This window comes from Heterodontus francisci, chromosome 11, assembly GCF_036365525.1.
Source record: "Heterodontus francisci isolate sHetFra1 chromosome 11, sHetFra1.hap1, whole genome shotgun sequence".
NCBI classification, from domain to species: Eukaryota; Metazoa; Chordata; class Chondrichthyes; order Heterodontiformes; family Heterodontidae; genus Heterodontus; species Heterodontus francisci.
Genome location: NC_090381.1, coordinates 29722161 through 29736052, shown reverse-complemented (window position 1 = coordinate 29736052; position 13892 = coordinate 29722161).

Sequence of the window (13892 nt, the reverse complement as noted above, 5' to 3'; positions counted from 1 at the left end):
TCCATAGGCATTAATCGAATTGGAGTTTAAGTTTTAATATATTTCACTTTTCTTCTTTAAACCTAAAGAAGCCTGTTTGTGCTTATTTCTTTACCTTATGATTGGAAAGTGGTGAACAAGGATTCACCAAGGGGGAGCTCAAAACACAGTGTGTTTAAAAATTAAACACTGTTGCAATAAAACCAGGTGAAGACAAAAAGGGACCCCGAGACACCTTTCTCACCTGATCGTAACAAACTGAATCTCTTCTCATTATCCACTCTCCTATCCTTCCAATTCCTCTGAAAGTTTCTGAACTGGAACCTATGAGCCCTGCTTTTGTGGATCAATTCTTAATCATCCACCATTTCTGTGGCATTCCTTATTTTCCCAACTTTATGGTCTTCCAGATGTGACCTTTTAACTAAAGGGATACTATTTTTCAAGGCTGCATTTGCTGACAACACAACCACTAGGTGGTGCAGTACTAGCACATGTGCAAATGCAGCCTCATCCACTGAAACATCACTGTCTGCGACGCCTCAAGCAGTTGCCAGTAATAAAGATGGCGCTGCTCTCTTTATCACAAAGACAAATTAAACCCAAATCCCCTCAATTGCCGCCTTCATCCCACCACCAACAGTAACCTGCTCCCTCCTGTCATCGTGCTTCTCTTCACTGCTCCCTCACACGCCCATCTGCTCATTACTTGCTCCCAGCCTTGCTGCTGCCTTCCCTCAACCAATCTCACCCGCCCTCACCGCTCCCCGCCTGCCCCCCCACCCACCTCACACCAGCCCCAGCTGCTCATTTTCTGCCTTGCCGCTTCGGCTGCTCCTGCACTCTTCATTGAACCAGGGTTGGTCTCCTGGCTTGATGGTAATGGTAGAGTGGGGGATATGCCAGGCCATCAGGTTACAGATTGTGGTTGAGTACAATTCAGCTTCTGCTGATGGGCCACAGCACCTCATGGATGCCCAGTTTTGCATTGCTAGATCTGTTCGAAATCTATGGGGGATATGCGTGGAAATTTCTTTACGCAGAGGGTGGTGGGTGCATGGAATGCTTTGCCAGCGGAGGTGGTAGACGCGGGCACAATAGCGTCTTTTAAGATGTATCTAGACAGATACATGAATGGGCAGGAAGTAAAGAGATACAGACCCTTAGAAAATAGGCGACAGGTTTAGATAGAGGATTTGGATCGGCATAGGCTTGGAGGGCCGAAGGGCCTGTTCCTGTGCTGTAATTTTCTTTGTTCTTTGTTCTATCCCATTTAGCACAGTGATAGTGCCACACAACACGATGGATGGTATCCGCAATGTGAAGGCGGGACTTTGTCTCTACAAGAACTGTGCAGTGGTCACTCCTACCAATACAGTCATGGACAGAAGCACCTGCGGCAGGCAGATTGGTGAGGACAAGGTCAAGTATGTTTTTCCCTCATGTTGGTTCTCCCACCACCTGCTGCAGACCCAGTCTAGCAGCTATGTCCTTTAATACTTGGCCAGCTCGGTCGGTAGTGGTGCTACCGAGCCACTCTTGGTGATGGACATTGAAGTCCCCCACCCAGAGTACATTTTGTGCCCTTTCCACCCTCAGTGCTTCCTCTAAGTGGTGTTCAACATGGAGGAGTACTGACTCATCAGCTGTGGGAGGGCGGTAGGTGGTAATCAGTAGGTTACCTTGCCCATATTTGACTTGATGCCATGAGACTTCATGGGGTCTGGAGTCGAAGTTGAGGACTCCCAGGGCAACTCCCTCCCTACTGGAGACCACTGTCCCGTCACCTCTGCTAGGTCTGTCCTTCTGGTGTGACAGGACATACCCAGGGATAGCGATTGCAGTGTCTAGGATATTGTCTGTAAGGTATGATTCCGTGAGTATGACTATGTTAGGCTGTTGCTTGACTAGTCTGTGGGACAGCTCTCCCAACTTTGGCACAAGCCCCCAGATGTTAGTAAGGAGGACTTTGCAGGGTCGACAGGGCTGGGTTTGCCAATGTCGTTTTGGGTGCCTTGGTCGATGCCGGGTGGTCCATCTGGTTTCATTCCTTTTTATTGACTTTGTAGCGGTTAGATACAACTGAGTGGCTTGCCAGGCCATTTCAGAGGGCATGTAAGAGTTAACCACATTGCTGTGGGTCTGGAGTCACATGTAGGCCAGACCAGGTAAGGACAGCAGATTTCCTTCCCTAAAGGACATTAGTGAACCAGATGGGTTTTTACAACAATTGACAATGGTTTCATGGCCATCATTAGACTAGCTTTTAATTCAAGGTTATCTCAAAAGTCTGAGTGTATCAAACCTGTGTCCTCAGTACCTTGCTCTACGGCAGCGAGGTCTGGACAACATATGTCAGCCAATTCATTCCATCTTCGCTGCCTCCGGAGAATCCTTGGCATCAGGTGGCAGGACTATATCTCCAACACAGAAGTCTTCGAGGCGGCCAACATCCCCAGCATATACACCCTACTGAGCCAGCTGCGCTTGAGGTGGCTTGGCCATGTGAGCCGCATGGAAGATGGCAGGTTCCCCAAGGACACATTATACAGCGAGCTCGTCACTGGTATCAGACCCACCGGCCGTCCATGTCTCCGCTTTAAAGATGTCTGCAAATGCGACATAAGGTCCTGTGACATTGATCACAAGTCGTGGGAGTCAGTTGCCAGTGATCGCCAGAGCTAGTGGGCAGCCATAAAGGCGGGGCTAAAGTGTGGCGTGTCGCAGAGACTTAGCAGTTGGCAGGAAAAAAGACAGAAGCGCAAGGGGAGAGCCAACTGTGGAACAGCCCCAACAACCAATTTTATCTGCAGCACCTGTGGAAGAGTCTGTCATTCTAGAATTGGCCTTTATAGCCACTCCAGGCGCTGCTTCACAAACCACTGACCACCTCCAGGTGCTTACCCATTGTCTCTCGAGACTAGGAGGCCAAAGAAGAAGAAGATCTCTCTCCAGTGCAAATTCCCTGTCTTCTCTTTCTTTTTGTTACTCTTTCTCTTTTTCTCTTTCACATTCTAGTTTTCTCATTTCAAGTTGTAACTGTCTTTTTTCCTTTTTCTTTCCCTTCTAATTCAAGCTTTCTCAGTTTAAGTTGTAATTGCCTGTCCCTTTCTCTTTCCTTTTCCCTTGAATTCTAGCTAACTCAATCTGAGAGCTGCCAGGATCACCCTTTTCCTCCGCAAAGCTAAAATACCGAGCCATCATTTCGATAATTTCTGTCTTTTTGGCTTTTTGATTTTAAACTAATCCCAACTTGCTCTGCTACAGCCATTAACACATCCACTGTTAACTGTGTTCAATCATTGAGTCAAATTGCAGAGGCACTGCCATAATCTTCCAATTTTCCTTCGATACAGATGTGGTACCAGAGGACTGGAGAATTGCAAATGTTACAAATTTGTTCAAAAAAGGGTGTAAGGACAAATCCAGCAATTACAGGCCAGTCAGTTTAACCTCGGTGGTTGGAAAGCTTTTAGATACAATAATTCTGGACAAAATTAATAGTCACTTAAACAAATGTGGATTAATTAAGGAAAGTCATGATGGATTTGTTAAGGGCAAATCATGTTTAACTAACTTGCTTGATTTTTTTGTTGAGGTAACAGAGAGGATTGATGAGGGTAATGCAGCTGATGTGGTGTACATGGACTTTCAAAAGGCATTTGATAAAGTGCCACATAACAGGCTTGTCAGCAAAGTAAGAGCCCATAGAATAAAGATGACAGTAGCAGCATGGGTACAAAATTGGCAGAGTGACAGGAAACATAGAGCAGTTGTGAACGGTTGTGTTTCAAACTGGAGGAAAGTATGTAGTGGGGCTCCCCAGGGGTCGGTGTTGGGACCCCTGCTTTTCTTGAGATGTATAATGACCTAAACTTGGATGTACAGGGCACAATTTCAAAATTGTGGATGACAAAAACTTGGAAGTATTGTGAACTGTGAGGAGGATAGTGATAAACTTCAAGAGACCATAGACAGGCTGGTGAATGGGCGGACAAGTGGCAGAAGAAAGTTAATGCAGAAAAGTGTGAGGTGATTCATTTTGGTAGGAAGGATGAGCAGAGTCAATATAAATTAAGGAGTACAATTCTAAAGGAGCAGAGGAACCTCGGGATATATGTGCACAAATCATTGAAGGTTGCAGGAAAGGCATTAAATGGGAAATTAGAGATGCATGCAATAAGGGTACAACTGTAATCATGGGTGAGTTTGATGTACATATAGATTGGTCAAACCAAATTAGCAATAATACTGTGGAGGAGGATTTCCTGGAGTGTGTACATGATGGTTTTTTAGACCAATACGTTGAAGAACCAACTAAGAGAACAGGCTATGCTGGACTGGATATTGAGCAATGAGAAAGGATTAATTAACAATCTTGTGCGGGGTCTCTTGGGGAGGAGCGACCATAGCATGATAGAATTCTTCATTAAGATGGAGACTGAAGTAGTTGAATCTGAAACTAGGGTCCTGAATCTAAATAAGGGAAACTACGAAGGTATGAGGCACGAGTTGACTATGGTAGATTGGGGAACTTTACTAAAAGGGTTGACGGTGGAAAGGCAATGGGTAATATTTAAAGAGCATGTGCACGAATTACAACAATTATTCATGGCGCAAAAATAAAACCGGAAAGGTGGCTCAACCGTGGCTTACAAAAGAAATTAGGGATGGTATTAGATCCAAAGAGGAGGCATATAAAATTGCCAGAAAAGCAGCAAGTCTGAGGATTGGGAGCAGTTTAGAAATCAGCAAAGGAAGACAAAGATTTTGATTAAGCAGGGTAAAATAGAGTATGAGAGTAAACTTGCAGGGAACATAAAAACTGACTGTAAAAGCTTCTATAAATATGTGAAGAGAAAAAGATTAGTGAAGACAAATGTAGGTCCCTTACAGTCAGAAACGGGGGACATTATAATGGGGAACAAAAACTGCCAGAACAATTAAACACACACTTTGGTTCTGTCTTCACAAAAGAGGACACAAATAACGCCCCAGAAATGTTAGGCACCAAGGGTCTAATGAGAGGAAGGAACTGAGGAAATCAGTATTAGTAAAACAATAGTGCTAGGGAAATTAATGGGATTAAAGGCTGACAGATTCCCAGGGCCTGATAATCTACATCCCAGAGTACTAAAGGAAGTGGCCCTGGAAATAGTGGATGTATTGGTGGTCATCTTCCAAAATTCTATAGACCCTAGAGCAGTTCCTACAGATTGGAGGGTGGCAAATGTAAACCCACTATTTAAAAAAGGAGGGAGAGAAAAAACAGGGAATTACAGACCAGTTAGCCTTGTATCAGTAGTGAGGAAAATGCTAGAGTCTATTATAAAGGATGTGATAGCAGAACACCTGGAAAGTAGAAACGGATTGGACAAAATCAGCATGGGTTTACGAAAGGGAAATCATGCTTAACAAATCTACTGGAGTTTTTTGAGGATGTAATTAGTTGAATAGATAAGGGAGAACCAGTGGCTGTGGTGTATTTGGATTTTCAGAAGGCTTTTGATAAGATCCCACATAAGAGGTTAGTGTGCAAAATTAAAGCACATGGGATTGTGGGTAATATACTGGCATGGATTGAGAATTGGCTGACAGACAGGAAACAGAGAGTAGGAATAAACGGGTCTTTTTCCAGGTGGCAGGCAGTGACTAGTGGGGTACTGCAGGGATCAGTTAATGACTTGATTGAGGGAACTAAATGTAACATTTCCAAGTTTGCAGATGACACAAAGCTGGGGAGGGGGGTGGTGGGTGGTGCGGAATGTGAGCTGTGAGGAGGATGCAAAGAGGCTCCAATGTGATTTGGACAAGTTGGGTGAATGGGAAAATGCATGGCAGATGCAGTATAACGTGGATAAATGTGAGGTTATCCACTTTGGTTGTAAAAACAGAAAGGCAGATTATTATCTGAATGGTGATAGATTGGAAAAGGGGGAGATGCAACGAGACCTTGTACACCAGTCACTGAAAGCAAGCATTCAGGTGCAGCAAGCAGTTAGGAAGGCGATTGGTATGTTGGCCTTCATTGCAAGAGGATTTGAGTACAGGAGCCAGGATGTCTTACTGCAGTTATACAGGGCCTTGGTGAGACCAAATCTGGAGTATTGTGTGCAGTTTTGGTCTCCTTATCTGAGGAGGGATGTTCTTGCCATGGAGCGAGTGCAAAGAAGATTTACTAGACTGATTCCTGGGATGGCAGGATTGACGTATGAGGAGAGATTGGGTCAACTAGGCCTATATTCACTCGAGTTTAGAAGAATGAGAGGGGATCTCATAGAACCTATAAAATTCGAACAGGACTAGACAGGTTAGATGCAGGGAGGATGTTCCAGATGGCTGGGGAGTCCAGAACCAGGGGTTTTAGTCTCAGGATACGGGGTATGCCATTTAGATCCGAGATGAGGAGAAATTTCTTCACTCAGAGGGTGGTGAACCTGTGGAATTCTCCACTGCAGAAGGCAGTGGAGGCCAAGTCACTAAATATATTCAAGAAGGAGATAGATACATTTCTTAATACCAAAGGGATCAAGGAATATGGGGAGAAAGCGGTAACAGGGTACTGAATTAGACGATCAGCCATGATCTTTTTTGAATGGTGGAGCAGGCCCAAAGGGCTGAATGGCCTACTCCTGCTCCTATGTTCTATGTCTCTCTTTTTTGTCTGCATAGCTGAGGTACTTGGGATCAATGAACATGATAATGGAGATGGCTCAAAAAAGGGCAGGACTGGATACTAAATATTCCTGGATCCCACGTGCTCAGGAAAGATAGGAAAGGAGGAAGGTTAGTATCAATTTTGTGGCCCTGCTCTGAATTTTTTTCCCGAGCCTAAATTAAATATCACCCACCATGTGAGGGGAGCAATACTGGACACATCATTCTAAATGAAGCTTAGCAATGATCTTGTACAGGGGCACAATTGTATGTCTTGTTTTATATTGAAGGGTCCTATGAATGCAGCCTAGAATCCTATTTGCTTCAGATATAGCTTCAGGGCTTCGGTCCTAAGCCTTTAGAGCATTATGAACTATGTCATCAGGATATTTTAGTTTCTCCAGAGACTTCAGTTCTATTCCCTGTAAGGTGTAGGTATGTTTTGATTTGATCCTGTTCACTTGTGTAATACTGCACTTGTTTAAGTTAAATGCCATTTGCTAGTCATGGACCCAACACATCAAGGTATGCTTGTTATAGTATACTGTCTTTCACAGGCCTAACACATACCTCTTTATATAATCAGCAAATTGACTTCAAAGGGGAATGATGGAGTTTTTGACGGGAGAGGACTGAGCTGTTCCCCTGAGCCATTGAGCTATTAAGATAGCTCTTGCATTTCTGGCTGCACGGCACTGTATTGACTCTCCTTCCTCTACTTCTCACTTTCGTCCATCTGTTCCTCACCAGCGTGTTTCGGTGGGGGAGCATTTGGGGAACAGTGATCATAATATTGTCAGGTTTAGAATAGTTACAGAAAAGGACAAGGAATTTTCGGCGCAGGCTTGGAGGGCCGAATGGCCTGTTCCTGTGCTGTACTGTTCTTTGTTCTTTGAATAATCAAGTGTAAAAATACTTAAGTGGAGGTGGGTTAGCTTTAGTGAGTTGATAAGGGATCTGGCCCAGGTTGATTGGAATTAAAAATTGGTCGACAAAACAGTAATAGAACAATGGGAGGATATAGTTTGTGTACAGAGTAGGCATGTTTCCATGAGGGGGAAAGTAATGTCATCCAAAGCTAAAGCTTCCTGGCTGACAAAAGATAAAGAGATTAAACTGAGACAGAAAAAGGAGGCATATGACAAACACAAGGTTCGTGATACAGTAGACAACGTACTGAGGAAATCTAAAAATGGGAATAAGAGGGGCAAAGAGAGAGTATGACAATAGATTAGTGGCTATAACCAAGAATACTAAGTTCTTAATCCTCCCCTTCTTTGAGCCAGGGCTCTGTTATTGCCACAATATCATAGCCTTGTGTGATGACTTGCACCAGCAGCTCACCAACCTTATTTACCATGCTACACATGCACTCCATACCCATCTTAGCCTGCCTTGTATTTGGTCACTGTTTGATCCCTCCTGTTTCTGAACTATTTTTTATTCTAGTACTATTTGTCTTTCTCAGTTCTCTCTGCATCAGGTTTCTCCTCTCTACTGTTTCATTATTATGCCCACCACCCTGCCACATTAATTTAAACCGTCTTCCACACCCTTGAACATTCCTGGCAGGTTAGAAAAGTGGTTGGATAGACTGCTGGGAGATAAATACGTCACCGCAGTTGCCTGGGAATTGGGCACAGATTTGCAGGATCTTATTTTTGGTGATCACATGCAAGCTGCTCACAATAGAGTGAAACCCTTTATGGTTGATAAAGCCTTCTGGCTGCTCCTAAGGTGTGCTGATGGCAAAATGAATGCCGTGAATAACACCCCGCATTTGAGGAAAGTCAGCCATTGCTGCGAATCCCAATGCTCTTTCCTTTTGACTGTTGTCATCAATGGGAAATTATATGTCTGCATTCGCCCTCGCAAATAAAGCAGTGGTCCCTTCCTTGGTGTCAGCTGTACTTAGTTGGCCTCTGAGTTAGGAGGTTTTGGGTTCAAGTTCCACTCCAGAGACATAAGCCTAAAAATCTAGGCTGACAGTCCAATGCTGAACTGAGGGAGTTTTGCACTGTCAGAAGTACTGTCTTTCAGGTGAGATGTTAAACTCCATTGCTCTTATGAGTGGATGTAAAAGATCCTATGGTGCTAGTTCAAAGAAGAGCAATGGAGTTATTCCTGTTCTCTGGGCCAATGTCTATCCCTTAATCAACATCACTAAGAAATAGATTATCTGCTCACTATCACATTTGTGGGAGCTTGCTGTGTGGAAATTTTCTGCTGTGATTCATACATTACAACAGGTCAAAAGTATTTCATTGGGTGTAAAGCGCTTGGAATGTCCTGAGATTGTGAAATACACTATAAAAATGTAAGTTTTTCTTTTAAGCACTGCCAACTATGAGATGCAGGCGATGTGTGCAGTCACACCCTGGAATGATCCTGAGCCAATAAAGGTCAGAGCAGTTGTCATCGTTACAGCTGTTGGCATGGCATTGCATGGCTCCCTGGCATGGCAGGTCTTTGTGCAAAGGTCAGAAGCAATCTGCCTCGAGGAGTGCAGCCTCCTCAAGCACTGCTTCTCAGACATTTCCAGAAAGCCCACCTTTAGCCTGTAGACCCTGTTGGGTGGATAAGGCCTTGAACATGAATTGTAGTGGAGACTGTGAGAATGCAGCAGGTGAGGGGTTCAGCTGCAGCTGGTTCTGCATGCTCAAGGTTCTGCTGCTGCTCTTGTTGTTGCTGTTCTTCCTCCTCCACTGAGTACAGCGCAGCAAGAGCATCACCCATCGTAAAGTTCCATTGCTGATTGAAGACAACTGACCAAAGTGAAGCATCACAAATAAACAATTTTCCAAAGTCACAGCTCACTAAGACTCAGCCAAGCTCAGTAACACACAAATGCCAGTGAATTGAGTGCCTGCAGCCTTTAAGCTTTTTAAATCCCACAAATGGCCAACTCTGAACCAATCCCACAATGGTTCACCTAGCGGGCCTGTACTCCCATTTTTCATGGTTAAAATCGAGTCCTCATTGTATAAAAGGACTTGATTTGCATGGGCTTCATGAGACTTCAACCTCCCCATAGCAGGCCAAACAAAAAGTCCGCAAAGTTAACATGGTGTTGGGCTGGAGTAGCATCAAGGCGCGAAGTACAGTCACCTGATTTTCATCCCTGGCGTGCCCCGGTGGGGTGGGGTTAAAATTCCCCCAATTAAGATTTTAATATAGGGAGATAGTTAGTTTGGAGTATGTACACAAATAAATGACCCGACATGTTTAAACCTTTCACTCTATGGGCTGGATTTTTAAGAGCCCGCCACCGATCTCAGCGGCGATCTCAAAAAATGGCGCGCGCCAAAGAACATAAGAACATAAGAAATAGGAGCAGGAGTAGGCCATTCAGCCCCTCAAGCCTGTCCTGCCATTCAATAAGATCATTGCTGATCTGTCCCAGTCCTCAACTTCTCTTTCGGGCCTGCTCTGCCTAACCCTTGACTCCCTGAGATTTCAAAAATCTAGCTACCTCCTCCTTACATAAATTTAGTGACCTAGCCTCACATGATCTCACACGCATTGGCTCATTTAAATAGCCGGATGGCCCACCCCACCCAATCACATGGAGGGGACGGGCTGTCCATCCCCAGCAATGGCGTCAGCTGCCTGTGCACAGGCACTGCCGCCATTTTTAAAGGACAGCCAGCCTTGCTGGTCAATTTGAATTTTTAAGGATACACTCCCCAAAGCTTATTAAATAAATTTCTAATGACCCTTTCCCAACCCCCAATAACAATTACATTAACTATTTGCCCTCTCCCCCACCACCCCAAAACACTTACCTTTTAAATCTGACCTTCACTCCCCAGACTGCACAAAGTTTGAAGTTCACCCCTTCCCACCATCCCCTACACCCATTATGTTTATTTGTCCCCGTTTCCACCCACCCCCCACTGCACTGAAAATTTAAACTCCTCCCCTCTCCCCACCAATGTTACGTCAGCTTTCCCCGGATGAGAAATTGAAGGTACGGGAGTGCCGGCTGCTGCACTGAAGCTCGTGCAGGCCTGGATGATTGAAGGTAAGTTCATTTAAATTTATGCATGTCATTAATTTGAATATTGAAATCCAGGTCCCGTGACCCAGTGTTGTGGGGGACGGGAGGGGGCACCACGGAGCCTTGCCACCAACGGGAGGATCGGGCCGGGCCCTCCCGGCGTCAGCTTCTGTGGCAGACTGCTGCTGGCCCCACCTTTTGGCCCCCCAACCCCCGCCATGGAGCCTGACGTTGAGGGCTTGGGAAAATCCGGCTCTATGTTTCAGTACAAAAAGCAATGTCGGATCCCAGTTACTAATCTCATGAACTCTTATCTTCCTTATTTACACAGATAACACTGGCAGCGCATAAACCAAATAAGCCAAATAAACAGCCTTCTGTGTAGCTTGAACAAGTGGGATTTGAAAAATGGATTAAAGGCACAGGAGTTAGTGTATTAACTGTGTTAAATGGGCATTTAAATGCTTAACTGAAATTGTGGGCAGGGGCGAATTGGCAGGCTGTGCTGCAACCTGATGCCACCTACCCTAGCCAAATCCCAGTGTAGCAGTGGTTTATTTATTACTTTTTTTCTTTTTTTCATTCATTCATGGGATGTGGGCATCGCCGGCCAGGCCAGCATTTATTGCCCATCCCTAATTGCCCTTGAGAAGATGGTGGTGAGCTGCCTTCTTGAACTGCTGCAGTCCATGTGGGGTAGGTACACCCACAGTGCTGTAAGGGAGTTCCAGGATTTTGACCCAGTGACAGTGAAGGAACGGCGATATAGTTCCAAGTCAGGATGGTGTGTGGCTTGAAGGGGAACTTGCAGGTGGTGGTGTTCCCATGCATTTGCTGCCCTTGTCCTTCTAGTTGGTAGAGGTCGTGGGCTTTGAAGGTGCTGTCTAAGGAGCCTTGGTGCATTGCTGCAGTGCATCTTGTAGATGGTACACACTGCTGCCACTGTGTGTCAGTGGTGGAGGGAGTGAATGTTTGTGGATGGGTGCCAAGCAAGCGGGCTGCTTTGTCCTGGACGGTGTCGAGCTTCTTGAGTGTTGTTGGAGCTGCACCCATTCAGGCAAGTGGAGAGTATTCTATCATACTCCTGACTTGTGCCTTGTAGATGGTGGACAGGCATTGGGGAGTCAGGAGGCGAGCTACTCACCGCAGGATTCCTAGCCTCTGACCTGCTCTTGTAGCCACGGTATTTATATGGCTACTCCAGTTCAGTTTCTGGTCAATGGTAGCCCCTAGGATGGTAATAGTGGGGGATTCAGCGATGGTAATGCCATTGAATGTCAAGGGGAGATGGTTAGATTCTCTCTTGTTGGAGATGGTCATTGCCTGGCACTTGTGTGGTGCGAATGTTACTTGCCACTTATTAGCCCAAGCCTGGATATTGTCCAGGTCTTGCTGCATTTCTACACGGACTGCTTCAGTATCTGAGGAGTCACGAATGATGCTGAACATTGTGCAATCATCAGCGAACATCCCGACTTCTGATCTTATGATTGAAGGAAGGTGATTGATGAAGCAGCTGCAGATGGTCGGGCCTAGGACACTACCCTGAGGAACTCCTGCAGTGATGTCCTGGAGCTCAGATGATTGACCGCCAAGAACCACAATCATCTTCCTTTGCGCTAGGTATGACTCCAATCAGCTGAGAGTTTTCCCCCTGATTCCCATTGACTTCAGTTTTACTCGGGCTCCTTGATGCCATACTCAGAGAAGTGGGACAAATTGGATAGCTGTTTCAAATAGCTGGCACAGCTATTTGTGCTGTATGATTCTATGAACAGATAACAGATAATTGTACAAAATTCACAGCATCAAGAGTTAGATGACCCTCTCTGTGCAGTGTGCTTCCATCAAACCACACCACAAGTGAGAAACAGAAAAACCATGAACCTTGGGAGGTTAATAGTAAATGCTGGAAATGTGGAGCAGGTTTGTCAGCATCTGAAAAGAGAAAAAGGCATGTTGAATCATTATCAGAGTCTTGTATGAGACGCTGTGGGTTCAGCTCCCTAAGAGCTTCTGCCATTCCCATATTGACGTATAACAGTCACTGTCAAACACTGCAGCTGGATTCACTGACTATTGTAGTGCCTGTCTGACGCTGTATAGGGGCTGTGAGAGAACGAAAGATCAGTGTTTGCCAGCTTACCCCGAGCCGACTCGTTCTAATCCAGTGAGTCCCCACGGGAAACACAAAAAGAGTCACCCATTGGAAGAGTAACGGTTAATTCAACTTGTCACAGCTTCACAGCAATAACAATGTGCATTTATATAGCGCCTTTAAGTGATAAAACGTGCCAAGGCACTTCACTGGAGCATCATTGAACAAAATGTGACACCGACCCGAATAAGGAGATATTAGGGCAGATAACCAGAAGCTTGGTCAATGAGGTAGGTTTTAAGAAGCATCATAAAGGAGGAGCGAGGGACAGAGAGGTTTAGGGAGGAAATTCTAGAGCATAGCGCCTGGGCAGCTGAAAGCAGAGCTGTCAATGGTGAAGCAATTAAAACTGAGGATGCACAAGAGGACAAAATTGGAGGAGCACAGACATCTCGGAGGGGTTTAAGGCTGGTGGAGGTTACATAAAAAGCATGGGGCAAGGCCATGAAGGGATTAGAAAAAAATATGAGCATTTTAAAATGGGGTATTGCTGGACTGCGAACCAATGTAGAATAGCAAGCACCAGGGTGATGGGTGAATGGCTCTTAGTGTGTTACAAGCAGCGGAATTTTTTGATGAGCTCAAGTATATGGAGGATGGGAGGCCGACCAGGAGAGCATTGGAACAGTAAAGTCTACTGATAACAAAGGCACGGATGAGGGATTCAGCAGCAGGTGAGCTGAGGCAGAGTCAGAAGTGGGTAATGTTGTTCAGGTGGAAGTCGGTGGTCTTGTTGCTGGAACAAATATATATGGTCAGACATATCAGGGTCAAGCACAATATCAGGTTGGTTGCTAGGGAATGGAATTTGTGGCTGGGACCAAAGACAATAGCTTCAAATTTGGCAATATTTAGTTGGAGGAAATTTCTGCTCATCCAGTACTGGACATCGGACAAGCAGTGTAACAAATCAGAGACAATGGTGGGGCTGAAAGAGGTGGTGGTAAGGTCAAGCTGGGATTCCACTAGGGTAGATGTGGAATCTGATGATATGTTTTCGGATGATATCGCCGAGGGGCAGCATGTAGATGAGAAATAGGAGGAACACCTCTGGTGTCTTCAGAGGTAATGGTGCTGGAGTGAGAAGAGAAACCATTG